The 12,434-nt window shown below is 43.3% G+C and overlaps 1 long non-coding RNA gene across 14 annotated transcripts in view; it reads left to right on the forward strand.

Moving 5' to 3' along the window:
• LOC102156807 overlaps positions 1–12,434 on the forward strand; it is a 49,143-nt gene that overhangs the window by 13,699 nt on the left and 23,010 nt on the right. For 12 of the 14 annotated variants that reach the window (XR_005373017.1, XR_005373018.1, XR_005373023.1 and 9 more), the window contains exon 2: positions 8,964–9,081. The exons of 1 other annotated variant lie outside the window; for it this stretch is intronic. This is a non-coding gene — a long non-coding RNA (uncharacterized LOC102156807). Of the gene's footprint in view, positions 1–7,091; positions 7,136–8,963; positions 9,082–12,434 lie in introns of all 14 variants that reach the window. One more of the 14 variants, XR_005373020.1, reaches the window with a different exon arrangement.

Genomic DNA, 12,434 nt, shown 5'->3' on the forward strand with positions numbered 1-12,434 from the left:
ACTCATCAGTCAATGGACACCCCCCTCCCACTTTTTGGCTGTTGTGAATAATGCTGCTATAAACATTTGTATACAAAGCTTTTGTGTGGATATCTGTTTTCATTTCTCTTGAGTTTATATTTAGGAGTGGCATTACTGAATCATTTGGAATCTCTATGTTTAACTTCTTGAGGAATCGCCAAACTATTTTGCAAAGCAGTTGCACCATTTTACATTCCCACCGAGCAATGTATGAAGGTTCCAATTTCTCCACATCCTTGCCAACACTGGTTGTTTTCCATTTTTTTGATGAAGGTCATCCTAATGGGTATGAAGTAGTATCTCCTTGTGGTCTTGATTTCCGTTTCCCCGATGAATCTCTTCATGTGTTTATTGGCCATTTGCATAGCTTCGTTGGAGACATGTGTCTATCCAACAACTTTTCCCGTTTTTAAGTTGGCTTTGTTGTTGTTTTGAAGAGTTCTTTATGTATCCTGAGATGTCTTTCTCTAGTTTTGGTATCAGGGTAATATTTGCTTCATGGAATGGCTTGGGAAGTGTTCCCTCCTCTTCTATATTTTTATAAGGACTTGTGAAATATTAGTGTTAATTCTTCTTTTAATGTTTGGTAGAATTCACCAGCGAAGCCATCTGGACTTTACTTTGGGGGAAGTTCTCTGACTACTAATTCAATCTGTTGTTTGTTACAGGCTTATTGCATTTTCTACTTCTGGAGTCAGTCCTGGTAGTTCATGTCTTTCTAGGAATTTGTCCATTTCATCTAGAATGTCTAATTTGTTGGCATACGGTTGCTCACACAGAATTTCCTTACAATCATTTTTAGTTCTCTGAGGTCAGTAGTAGTATTCCCTCTTTCCTTCATGATTGTAGAAATTTCAGTCTCCTCTCTTTCTTCTTGGTCAGTCTTGCTAAAAGTTTATCAATTTTGTTGATCTATTCAAGGAAGCAAATTTTGATTTTGTTGATTTCTCGATTATTCTTCTTCCCTCTCCTTCAATTATTTCTGTTCCAATCTTCATTCTTTCCTTCCTTCTACTTGTCTTGGATCTGGGTTGCTCTTCATTTTTCCATGTATTAAGGTGGAAGGTTTACTTATCTCCCTTTGAGCACTGACTTAGCTGCCTCACATAGTTTCGATTTATTGTGTTTTCATTTTCTGTCCTCTCGAAGTATGTTCTAATTTCCCTTGTGACTTCTTCTTTGACCCATTAATTATTTAGGGATGTGTTGTCTATTTTCCACATATTTGTGAATTTCTCAAATTTCCATCTGTTATTCATTTCTAATTGCATTCTATTTTGGTCAGAGGACACACCCCACATGATTTCAATCCTTTAAATTCTGTTTAGATTTATTTTATGGCCTAATATAGGGTCTATCCTGGAGAATGTTTGATGGGCACTTGAGTGAAATGTGTATGCTGTGGCAGTTGGGTGGGGTACTCGGCAGATGGCTGTTAGGTCTGGTTGCTATACAGTATAGTTCACATTCTCTGTTCTTGTTGATCATCTCTCAGGTGTCTGATCTACTATGGAAAGTGGAGCAGTACTACTGGATATTTACCCCCAAGGTACAAATGTACCTGCACCCCGATGTTTATAGCAGCAATGTTCACAACAGCCAGACTATCAAAAGAGCCCAAATGTCCATTTACAGATGAATGGATAGAGAAGATGGGGCCTATATATGCAATGGGCTACTACTCAGCCATAAAAAAAAAAAAAAGAAAAGAAAAAGAAATCTTGCCATTTGCAATGACATGGATGGAACTAGGGGGTACTATGCTAAGCAAAATAAATCAATTAAAGAAAGACAATTATTATATGATCTCACTCATGTGGAATTTAAGGAACAAAATGGGATCATAGGGGAAGAGAGGAAAAAATAAAACAAGAGAAAATCAGAGAGGGAGACAAACCATGAGAGACTCTTAATTATAGGAAATAAACTGAGGGTCACTGGAAGTGGGAGGGGTGGAGGAATGGGGTCACTGGGTGATGGGCTTTAAGGAGGGCACGTGATGTAATGAGCACTGGCTGTTATATGAGACTGATGAATCACTGACCTCGACCTCTGAGACCAATAATACATTATATGTAAATTAATTCAATTTAAATAAAAAAAGAAAGTGGGACAGTGACATCCTCAGTTATTATTATTGAGGTGTCCGTTTCTTCCTTGGATTCTTCCAATCTTTGCTTCATGTATTATGCAGCTTTTTTTTTTAGGCTTATGTATGTTTATATTTGTTATATCTTCTTGATGGATCTTTTTGTCATAAAATGTCCTTTTTGTCTCCAGTGACAATTTTTGTCTTATATTCTATTTTTCTGATATTAGCCTTACTGTTCTTAGCTCTTCACACTGTCCTTGCCATACATTTTACTTCTACATATGTCATAACCCCACACCACATAGTTATTATTTTAGCATACCTACTTAATTATCTTTTAGGGATATTTAAAATTTAAGGAAAAAGTCATTTTTAAATTTACCCACATGTTTATTATCTCTGGTGATGCTTGTAGATATGTTTTTCCATCTAATAACATTTTTTATAGATCTTTATAACTGAGAAAATTCTTTGTTTCTTTTCAGGAATTGTCTTTGTTGGGGATAGAATTCTATATAGGCAGTTTTCCTCCTCATACTTCAAAACATCACTCCATTATCTAGTCATTTACATTTTTCTGATAAGAATTCTGCTCTCATCCTTGTCTCTGTTCCTCTTTGTCTAATGTTCTTTTTTCTCCTGCCTGCTTTTAAGATTTTTTTTCTACATCACTGATGTTGAGCAATCTAAGTATGATGTACCTTGGCTTAGTTTTTTTCTTTTTTTTCTTTTTCATGTCTCTTATACTTTAAGTTCATCAAGCTTCTTGGCTCTGTGGCTTTATAGATACATCAGATGTGGAACTCTTCTGGGATGCCTGGGTGGTTCAGTTGGTTAAACATCAGACTTTTGATTTTGGCTCAGGTTGTTATCTCAAGGTCGTGAGGTCAAGCCCATTTTGGGTTCTGTGCTGGGTGCAGAGCCTGCTTGAGATTCTCTTTCTCCCTCTCCTTCTGCCCTTCTTCTCCCCCAGTCTTCAGCCACTCTGTGTCTTCTCTTTGGAAGACTTCAGGGACACCTATGTTGGCTGCTTGGAATTGTCTCATGGTGTACTGATACCCATCTTTTTTTTAAAGAAAAGATGTATTTATGTATTTATTTATTTATTTATTTATTATTTTTATTTATTTTAAAGAGAGTAAGAGGTGGTGGGGGGAGAGGCAGAGAGAGAGGGATAACTCAAACAGACTCTATGCTGAGCGCACTGAGCCTGGAGCCCAGCTCAGGGCTTGATCTCACAACCCTGAAATTACGACCTAAGCCAAAACCAAAAGTTGGATGCTCCACCAACTGTGCCACTCAAGTGCCCCTCCACTCATCTTTTTAAATTTTTATTCTTTTTCCTCTCTGTGTTTTATTTTGGAAATTTTCTACTCACTAGTGTTTTCTTCTACAATGCCTAATATGTCATTAATTCTATCAGTGTATCATTTATCTCAGATATTCTAGTTCAATTGGGTCTTTAAAAGTCTCTCCTATGTCTCTATTCAACTTTTTGAATATACAGAACACAGTTATAACTTTTAACGTCTTGGTCTGCTGATTCTTATGTATGGGTATTCAGTTCAGTTGCCATTGGTTGGACTTTCTCCTCATTACGAGTTGTATTTTCTGGCATCTTTGCATAGCTGGGAATCTTGTTTAGAATGCAGACATTGTGAATTAAACCTTGTGGAGGACTGGATATTTTTGTATTGTCGTAAATATTCTTCAACTTCATCCTGGAAAGAAATTAAGCTACTGAAAACTTACATTATTAAAAACATTAAATTCTGGGCACCTGGGTGGCTCAGTCAGTGAAGCATCTAGCTTCAGCTCAGGTCATGATCCCAGGGTCCTGGGATCGAGCCCTACATTGGGCTCCCTGCTAAGCAGGGAGCCTGCTTCTCTGTCTCTCCCTGCTTGTATTTTTTCTCACTATCTCTCTTTCTCTCAAATAAATAAATTCTTTAAAAAAAATAAAAATAGAAACATTTGGTTCTTTCAGTTCTTGTTTTTAAGATTTTTCTTAGGTAGGACTGGAGCCATCTTTTTTTTTTTAAGATTTATTTATTTATTTATTTATTTATTTATTTATTTATTTATGATAGACATAGAGAGAGAGAAAGAGGCAGAGACACAGGAGGAGGGAGAAACAGACTCCATGCCAGGAGCGCGACATGGGATTCGATCCCGGGTCTCCAGGATCATGCCCCGGGCCAAAGGCAGGTGCCAAACCGCTGAGCCACCCAGGGATCCCCCAGGACTGGAGCCATCTTTAACTGGAAGTTAATTTTTTCCTATTATTGAGTGTGGTGCCCAATGCTCCATGAGTCTTGAGGTTTCCAATTAGGCTGGGGGGAACAGGCCCTGTGCTTTTCCTCGTGTGAGTGCCAGGTAGTGTTCTCTGTAATCGTTCAAAGTTCCTACCCTGCCTCAGATAATATCTTCCCTACATTCACTCATCAGTGCTTGTGAATTCTTCCTCCCTCTCCTCTCTCTCCCCCTGCACTCCATCCTGTGAACTCTGGCCTTGCAGCTCTGTCTCCTCCAACTAGGGAGTCTCCTGGCTCCTGGGTCCCTCCCTGTGTGCTATAATGTTAGGGCTCACTTGGTTTGTTTCTGTCTCTTGGTGATCGCTGTCCTTCGTTAAGTATTGTCTGGCATCTTGAAAACTGTTATTTCTGAAATTTTATTGTTGTTACTGTTGTTGTTGTTGTTGTTGTTTTTCATCAGGAGGATAAATATCGTATCTGTTACTCCATGTTGACCAGAAGTGGAATTCCTAGCATTGCTTTTACATACTTTTATTTTATGCTTTCACTTAATATTTTGTTTGAATATTGTGTTCTGGAAAACAACGTTTTAACACTTCTTATTTGGGTCAGTAATTGTAGGAAAGGAGTGGGCTGAGAGAAGAGATCTGGATTTTATTATATGCATTTCATGCCAGAAAAGTTAGGTGCACCTTATCTGCCTGTCAAATTCCAATTCATTCTCAACCCTTTCCCCTTTAGAAATGCTTTGGAGACAGAGTCTTCCTATAGATGCCTGCTTGCCCTCAAATCAAGCATTCCATATTTGTGTTATCATCTCATCCTACTTTAATACTTTATGTATATTTATTATTGCCTATTTATTATTGCCTATTAAGCAATGATGTTGCTTAATATCATTGTTTTAAAACTTCTCTCTCCCTACTTGACTGCACACTCCATGAAGCCAAGGAGGATTTGTTAAATATGTCTTTGGTCTACAGACTTATGATGCCTGATTTGTATTTGTTGCACTAAATTGATTGTATACATCTTTTTGAGTTCCCAAGTCAAGTCTGTTATGTAAGGAAGCTGGTTTTTCTCTCTTTTTGTAGGGAGAGGAAAGAAATGAAAGAGATAACATATTTTGCCTAGGGTGAATGGTCATGAAACTGGGAATCTAGGATTGGAAACGTGGTCATGATTCTAATTCCATGTCTTTCTGGTTCATCATTTGCTTCTCTTGAGCAGTACTGTATAGTAGAATTTCCAGCAACAATGAAAATGTTCTACGTCTGAGCTCTGCAATAAGGTGGACTCTTGCCACATGAGGCTAATGAGCGTTCAAGCCATGTGACTGAGGAATGACTATGTAGTTTTAATGAATCGGAATTTAGATGGCCACATGTGCCCACTGGCTACCATACTGAACATTACAGCTCTAGGGCATTACAGACAGACCCCGTTCTGCTTTAGCTTGAACCGCGTATGCTCAGTAGACAAGAAGTCCTGAACCTGGGTTTTTTTAGTTGTTTTTTGGACAAAGAAGGAATTCCACAAAAGGTTCCAACTGATAGTCTTGCCAAAAGAGAAAGAAAAATGTCTAAAATTAAAAAGCAAGACAGAGCCTAAAAGGAAAAGGGAGTAAAAAGAACAACAACAAAAATGGTCAAATGAAAAGTATTCCTGCAAAACAAAAAGCTTTCTTTGACCTTGAAGTTCTCTATTTGCTAAATGACTTTTCTGGTAAATAAGTAAATAAATATAATTAAAATATATATATTTAATATATATTATTATAAAATGTTTATATTATGTATGATATTGTAATATATTATAAATAATATAAATACAGGTACAGTATTATAATATATAACATTATATTATAAAAAATACATCTCAGATGTATATATATTGGTCTCTTGGGTCTGCTGTAAAAAAAATAGCACACACTGGGTGGCATAAACAAAGGACATTTTTAAAAGATTTTATTTATTTATTTATAGAAAGAGAGAGCAAAGTGGAGGAGAGGCAGAGGAAGAGGGAGAGAGAATCTCAAAGAGAGTCTGAGCTGAGTGTAGAGCCTGATGTGGGACTCAGTCTCATGACCCTGAGATCATGACCTGAGCCGAAATCAAGAGTCTGACACTTAAAGACTGAGCCATCCAGGCAGCACCCCCTGAAAAAAAGCCATTTATTTATTACCATTCTGGAGGCTGGAACTTCAAGATCAAGTCTCCTGCAGATTTGGTTTCTGGTGAGAACCTGCTTTCTGGTTCACAGGTGTCCATCTTGTTCTGCGTCCTGTGGTGGAAGGAGAGAGCTAGCTCTCTAGGGTCTCTTGTATGAGGGCACTAATCCCACCGTGAGGGTTCCACTCATGACCTAATCACCTCCCAGAATCCCCATCTCCAAATACCATCTCATTGGAGGTCAGGACTTCAGTGTATGAATTATAGAAGAACACAAACATTCAATCTGTACATATATATGTTATTGCACTCCTTTTTTCTGGAAAGATTTAGTTATTTATTTATTCATGAGAGACACAGAGGGAGAGAGAGAGATAGAGACACAGGCAGAGGGAGAAGCAGGCTCCAGCCAGGGAGCCCGACATGGGACTCGATCCAGGGTCTCCAGGATCAGGCCCTGGGCCGAAGGCAGCGCTAAACCGCTGAGCCACCCGGGCTGCCCTGTTATTGCACTCCTAAACTCTCTTAAACTCAACCATCTTGTCCTTTCAGGAGGGAAGAATCTTGCAATCTTGCAATTGCAATCTGTTGTCAAGGTAAGTTATGGCCTCAGTGGAGGTGGTCAGGTCATTCCCTATCCTTCTGGGGTAAGGGCCTCAGAAAGATCACCTTTCCCCGCTTAGCCTGCCTGGCTCCTGAGGGTTAGTGTGTTAATTTGCTTGGGCTGCCACAGACTTAAGCCACAGAAATTTGCTGTCTCTCGGTCCTGGAGGCCAGAGGTCTGGTATCGAGGTGCTTGTAGGGTTGGTTCCTTCTGAGGGGTGTGAGGAAGAACCTGTTCCATGCTTCTCCGTTGGCTTCTGATGCTGTTCCGGCAACCTTGGCGTTCTGTGGCTGTCTGCCTTCGTGTTCACAGGGCATTCTCCACGTGCTGCTTGCTCTAGGTCCACATTTCTCCTTTTTATAAGGATGCCAGTCATATTGGATTAAATCCCAACTAAATGAGCTCATCTTAACTTGGCGACATCTGCAGATACATCACTTCCAAATGAGACCCTGGGTTGAGACTGCAACATCTTTAAGGGGCACACAATTGACCCAAAACCAGGCAGCCATGAATATGGAGAGCGGGCGGGAATGAGCATTGCTTTCTTCTGTTGACCCTGCCCATCATTTGCTCTGAGGTTTACTAAAAGGTGAGGATAGGAGGGGACAGCCATCACTGGGGGGTCTGTGTAGCCTTTCTCCCTACAGAGGGGATAGGCTCTCCGTATATCACATGCACTTGTCTCTGGGACCAAAGTAGATTCCTGAGAGAAACTCACAGAACACGTTTGCACTTGGGAGTCAGAAATAGGTTGGAGAGAGTCTGGTCAGTCTTTAAATGAAGGTCTGTGAAATGATGACCTTAGGGACGGTCTTATTTGGCAAACTGAGTCCTGAGGGGACGGTGAGGGGAGAAGGGCTGCCCGCATTCCATTTCTCGCCGGCCATTTCCTATTTCCACCTCCACCTGAAGCCTGCTCTGTGCCTTCCTTTGTTGAGATAACCTGATATCCTACCAAATATTCCATTTATCTTGGCAAAACTCATGGACGGTGAGCTTATCTTTTGCAACGGGAAATCCTGAGGTCAGTGGGGATGAGGTGTCCGGAGCAGTGAGCACCTCCCCAGAGACAGGGAGTCTGTTTCAGTGGAGAGAATTGCTCCTGTGCCCCAAGCAAGTGCTGGACGCCCGTCCGGAGAACAGGTATTGCACCATGGTTTCCACAGATCAGTTCCAATGAGTAAGATGGAGCTTTGTTTACTGTCACGTCCCCACCCCAGCCACACTCAAATAAGCAGTGAAAACCCCTAGACCTTCGTCATCAGTCGAAGCAAATTATAAACTTCTAAATGTGCGGCTTCTCGGAGATGCCACATTTCCCTTGTATAATGAGCCTGCAGTTTGTGGCAAAGAATGACTTAAGAACAAGTGAACTCACTGTCTAAAAAGAGAATTTTTATCACTATCAATTGCTCTCTGACTGACAGGGCTGTTATTTCGCTCAGGAGGAGAAAGAGCTAAAGTACAGAGAGCAAACCTAGAAATAAACACAGCCCGCCTAATGGCAAGGTTTTGTGTCGCCAAAGTCAAAGAGCAAGCTCCTGGGTAAGAAACCTCATTCACCCCTGCCCCTTTTACAGTGACTTTTATCATCCAGGTTAATGTGAGGGAAGCCACTGTGCCATCACGGTTGGGCCGGGCCGGGCCGGGCCGGGCCGAGGCGCAGCCATAATGTAATGCCGTCTGCGCGGAAGAGGAGTTCAGAGTCGGATGGAAGATGCTGCTAACAAAGCATTTGGGTTCCACCCCATGAGCCCCCCAAAGAGGTGATATATATTACTTCATGCACACAGACAGAGGGCCAATTGCTTCCACAGGCAGGCGTCACAGAGGAGGTGACGTTTGAGGTAAACGTCGCTGGATGCATGGCAGTTGCCGCACAGAGTAGGAGGGAGAAACCTGGCCCTTCAGGGACCACATGGAGCGTGAGGAGAGGTAAGGTGAATTCAGTCAATACCAGTGGCCAAGCCTGGTTAGAATGAAGGTATGAGGGGGTGGGGTGGGTGCTGGGAGGGTAGCCTGGGTCAGGGCGCAGGGGCCTGGGTCACAGAGCATCCCGGCCGGCAGCCGTGAGGGGAGGGAATGCCGCACAAGGCTCTAAGTGGTGGCTGGTGTAACCAGAAGCAAGATTTAGCAGACGATTCTGGCAACAATATGGAAGACGGGTGTATTTTGAAGACACAGAATGGCAAGAGATCCGGTGACAGGCTGCGGTAGGGACCCAGGCGAGGTGTGCCGACGTGACTTTGAGGGGTCGTCTGCACTTCTTTCTGGCTTTGTGAAGGCAGGAGGAAGTTGAGCGAATTCTCATTTTTAAATGTTTGCCCTACTGCGAATTTCATATTGTTACCAGTTAAATTCACAGAGGCAGCAGCAGAAGGCACATTGCAGATGGTGGAGATATTTTTCACAGCTTTTACGGTGGATAACAATATACTTGACATTTTTCTCATTAGATGTGAGCTTTGCTGTATGATTACACATGCTAGGCATCTGTGATCTAAAATTATAAATGTGAAAAGCAACAGCTCAAATGTTTCAGTCAATAAATATACAGGAGACAGTCAACATGGAACAACTCCTTCATATGCTCTCTTCGAGGAAGATAGGAGTTGACATCAACAACATTTTTGGCAGTGGCTTTGCCTTCCTACTAAGGCAAGTCCCAGACTGCTAATTACCCCTGGGATTCCTATAGAAGCGAGTGGTTTCCATTAGGAAATCTCAAGGCCGAGGGCTGGCAAGGCTGGAGAGGGAATGCAGGTTTTTACTGTGGCAATGAGGGAATTTCCAAAGGGAGTCCGAGAGGGGTAGGGTTTCACTTGGCAGTCCAGGCATAACGGAGGCGTATGTAAGGTCAGTGGACAAGTCCAGTGACACCCAGGCAGCAAAAGTGCTTGTCCTCTTGCTGGAGGCCAGGCTCACCAGTGCACGTGTGTGAGCGTGTGCACCTGCACACGTGTGACTGCAACCTGCATTCCCTGCTTTAGGAGAAGATGAGGATTTGTGGGTCACAACCCTCTCCTCATAGACTGTGGAAGATGAAGTCTTCCCTTTCCTCAACTGCTCTGCTCCACGGGCAGGGCCACCGAGGCTGGGGAGGACAGGCCAATGAGTGACTTCTGCCACGGGTACAGGGTACAAGTGTCAGGCCTGCTGCCCACGTGCCATTAACCACATGTACACAAAAAGTACCTGCGAAGGTGCAGATTCTAACAGATTGCAGAGGATCCAAACATGAGTAATGAGAACGTGTGAAAGAGTAAGTCCCCTGGGAAGAGGTTCTTTTGACATCACGGGATAAGGATGAGGCTTTTATCACACTGGGTTAGGCTGCATGTTGCAGAGAAGACATAATATGGGGTGTTCAATGTACGATGGTGAAGGGGGTCCCAGGAGAGTCTGGATGGTGGAGCGAGGAGTGGCACGGTCATGTGCGGGGAGGCAGTCTGGATTGATGACATTCAGCAGTAGAATTGAGTGGCCACAGGACCAGACTTGCAGCAAGGATCATCACAACCCTGTGCACACACACAGCCCTATTTCTGAGTCATGTTGATACAATATTTCATCTCTTTTTGGGCACGAGAGCCATCAGGCTGCTTAGAAACCCACATTACCCAGCATCGTTGTCACATGGCGCTACTTTAATCTGCTGGGACAACCCTAACAAAGTTCCCAAGACCAGGCGGCCTAAAAAACATCTATTGTCTCACACTTGTGGAAGTCAGAAGTTCAAGATCCAGCTGTCAGCACAGGTGGTTCCTCCCAGGGCCTCGCCTGGCTTGTAGACGGCCGTCTTCTCCCTCTGTCCTCTCGTGGTCCTCCCTCTGTGTGTGTCTGTGTCCTGAGCTCCTCTTCTTATAAGGTCACCGGTCAGATTGGAGCAGAGCTCAATCGAATGACCTCATTTAAACTACCTCCTCTGTAAAAGTTCCTGTTTCTGAAGACAGTCACATTCCGAGGTACTAGGGGTTGGCCCTCTAGCACAGGAATCTGGGGAGAACACAGTGACCTGGGACCTTCACAGGACGCCCAGTGTTTCATCTCCCAAAGCTTATTCAGGATGTCCAGGTCATTGGGACCCTAGTGATCCTCCCTTGTGCGGGGGTTCGATCTCTGGTAGTGTCCCTGTGGCTAGGACAATGTATCTGCCTCTCCTTGGCTCTCACGACCTCTGACAACCAGCCAGTAACTGAGACACATGTTGTCCTGACCTGTAGTTAGTGCTGTGCTGGGGGCGGAAGATGGGGATGATGGAACCCCTCTTCTTCCCCTCCAAACATTCACATGAAAATTCGAGCATCTCAAAGAGAAGGAGTGGGGTCTCCCAGACAGGGGGGGTGTTAAAAGCAGCACAGGCTTGTGCCTCCAACCTGACCTCACTCACTTGCGTCTCTCACCCCATCTGGCCCAGCAAGAGGAAAGTCTAGCTCCTCCCTTTTGCCGTTGCATTCCTCCTAAGTCAGAGAATAGCAGTGGTGAGATCCTAACAGCCTTTACAGCACATTTTTAATGGCTTAAAGTTTCTGCTTATGAGTGGCTCCACCTTTATCTTGTGGTTGGCTCCCTGAGGCAGGGCTTAATTTAGCCTGTGACCAAACGGGTAATCTTGGGTTTGTCAGCCACTGAGGTCTCAACTGGAGACTGAATTGTGCAGCCCCATTTTGTCCCCTAATCCACCTCTCAAGGGAGCCCCATACTTTTCATAAGCAAGTTAATAATGTGCTATGCTTTTGCTCAGATCGGTGAGACCTCAAGAAGGTAAGAAGGAAAACGGGTGGAAGTTACTCACCGAAGTCCACATTGACTCTCCAACCATTCCGTATTTTATAAGTTGTGAGGATTAAAATAAATGACAGATGTCTAGCGCCCTTAACATGTCGAAGCATAAGGTTGATGTTCAGCCATCAGGCCTTCCGTCTGTCCTGTCCAAGGAGACCCCTTTAGGTCCTGCTAACATCTTTGTTCAGGGCCTGCCCAGCGCCAAGAAGTGCTAGCTCAGAGGAAGAAGAGAGTCTTGGCCTTGAAACCCCAGATGTGGTTGTCAGGAGACCACCTATGGTGGGACTCCAGCCTGGGTGCCATGCCCAAAATGTGTGGCACAGAACACATGGAGGATGGAGCTGAGAGATTGGGTAGGAACGAGGCTCTTTCAGTTCCACACGTGCTCACCTGTTGGTTGTCTACACAGCAGTACAGCGGTCCCACTGCATTGCCAGTTACAGCATGTTTTTTCCCGCTAAAAATTCTCTGACGGCATCCATTCATCTTGAGGTGAACAAAAG

Source organism: Canis lupus, chromosome 18, assembly GCF_011100685.1.
Source record: "Canis lupus familiaris isolate Mischka breed German Shepherd chromosome 18, alternate assembly UU_Cfam_GSD_1.0, whole genome shotgun sequence".
NCBI classification, from domain to species: domain Eukaryota; kingdom Metazoa; phylum Chordata; class Mammalia; order Carnivora; family Canidae; genus Canis; species Canis lupus.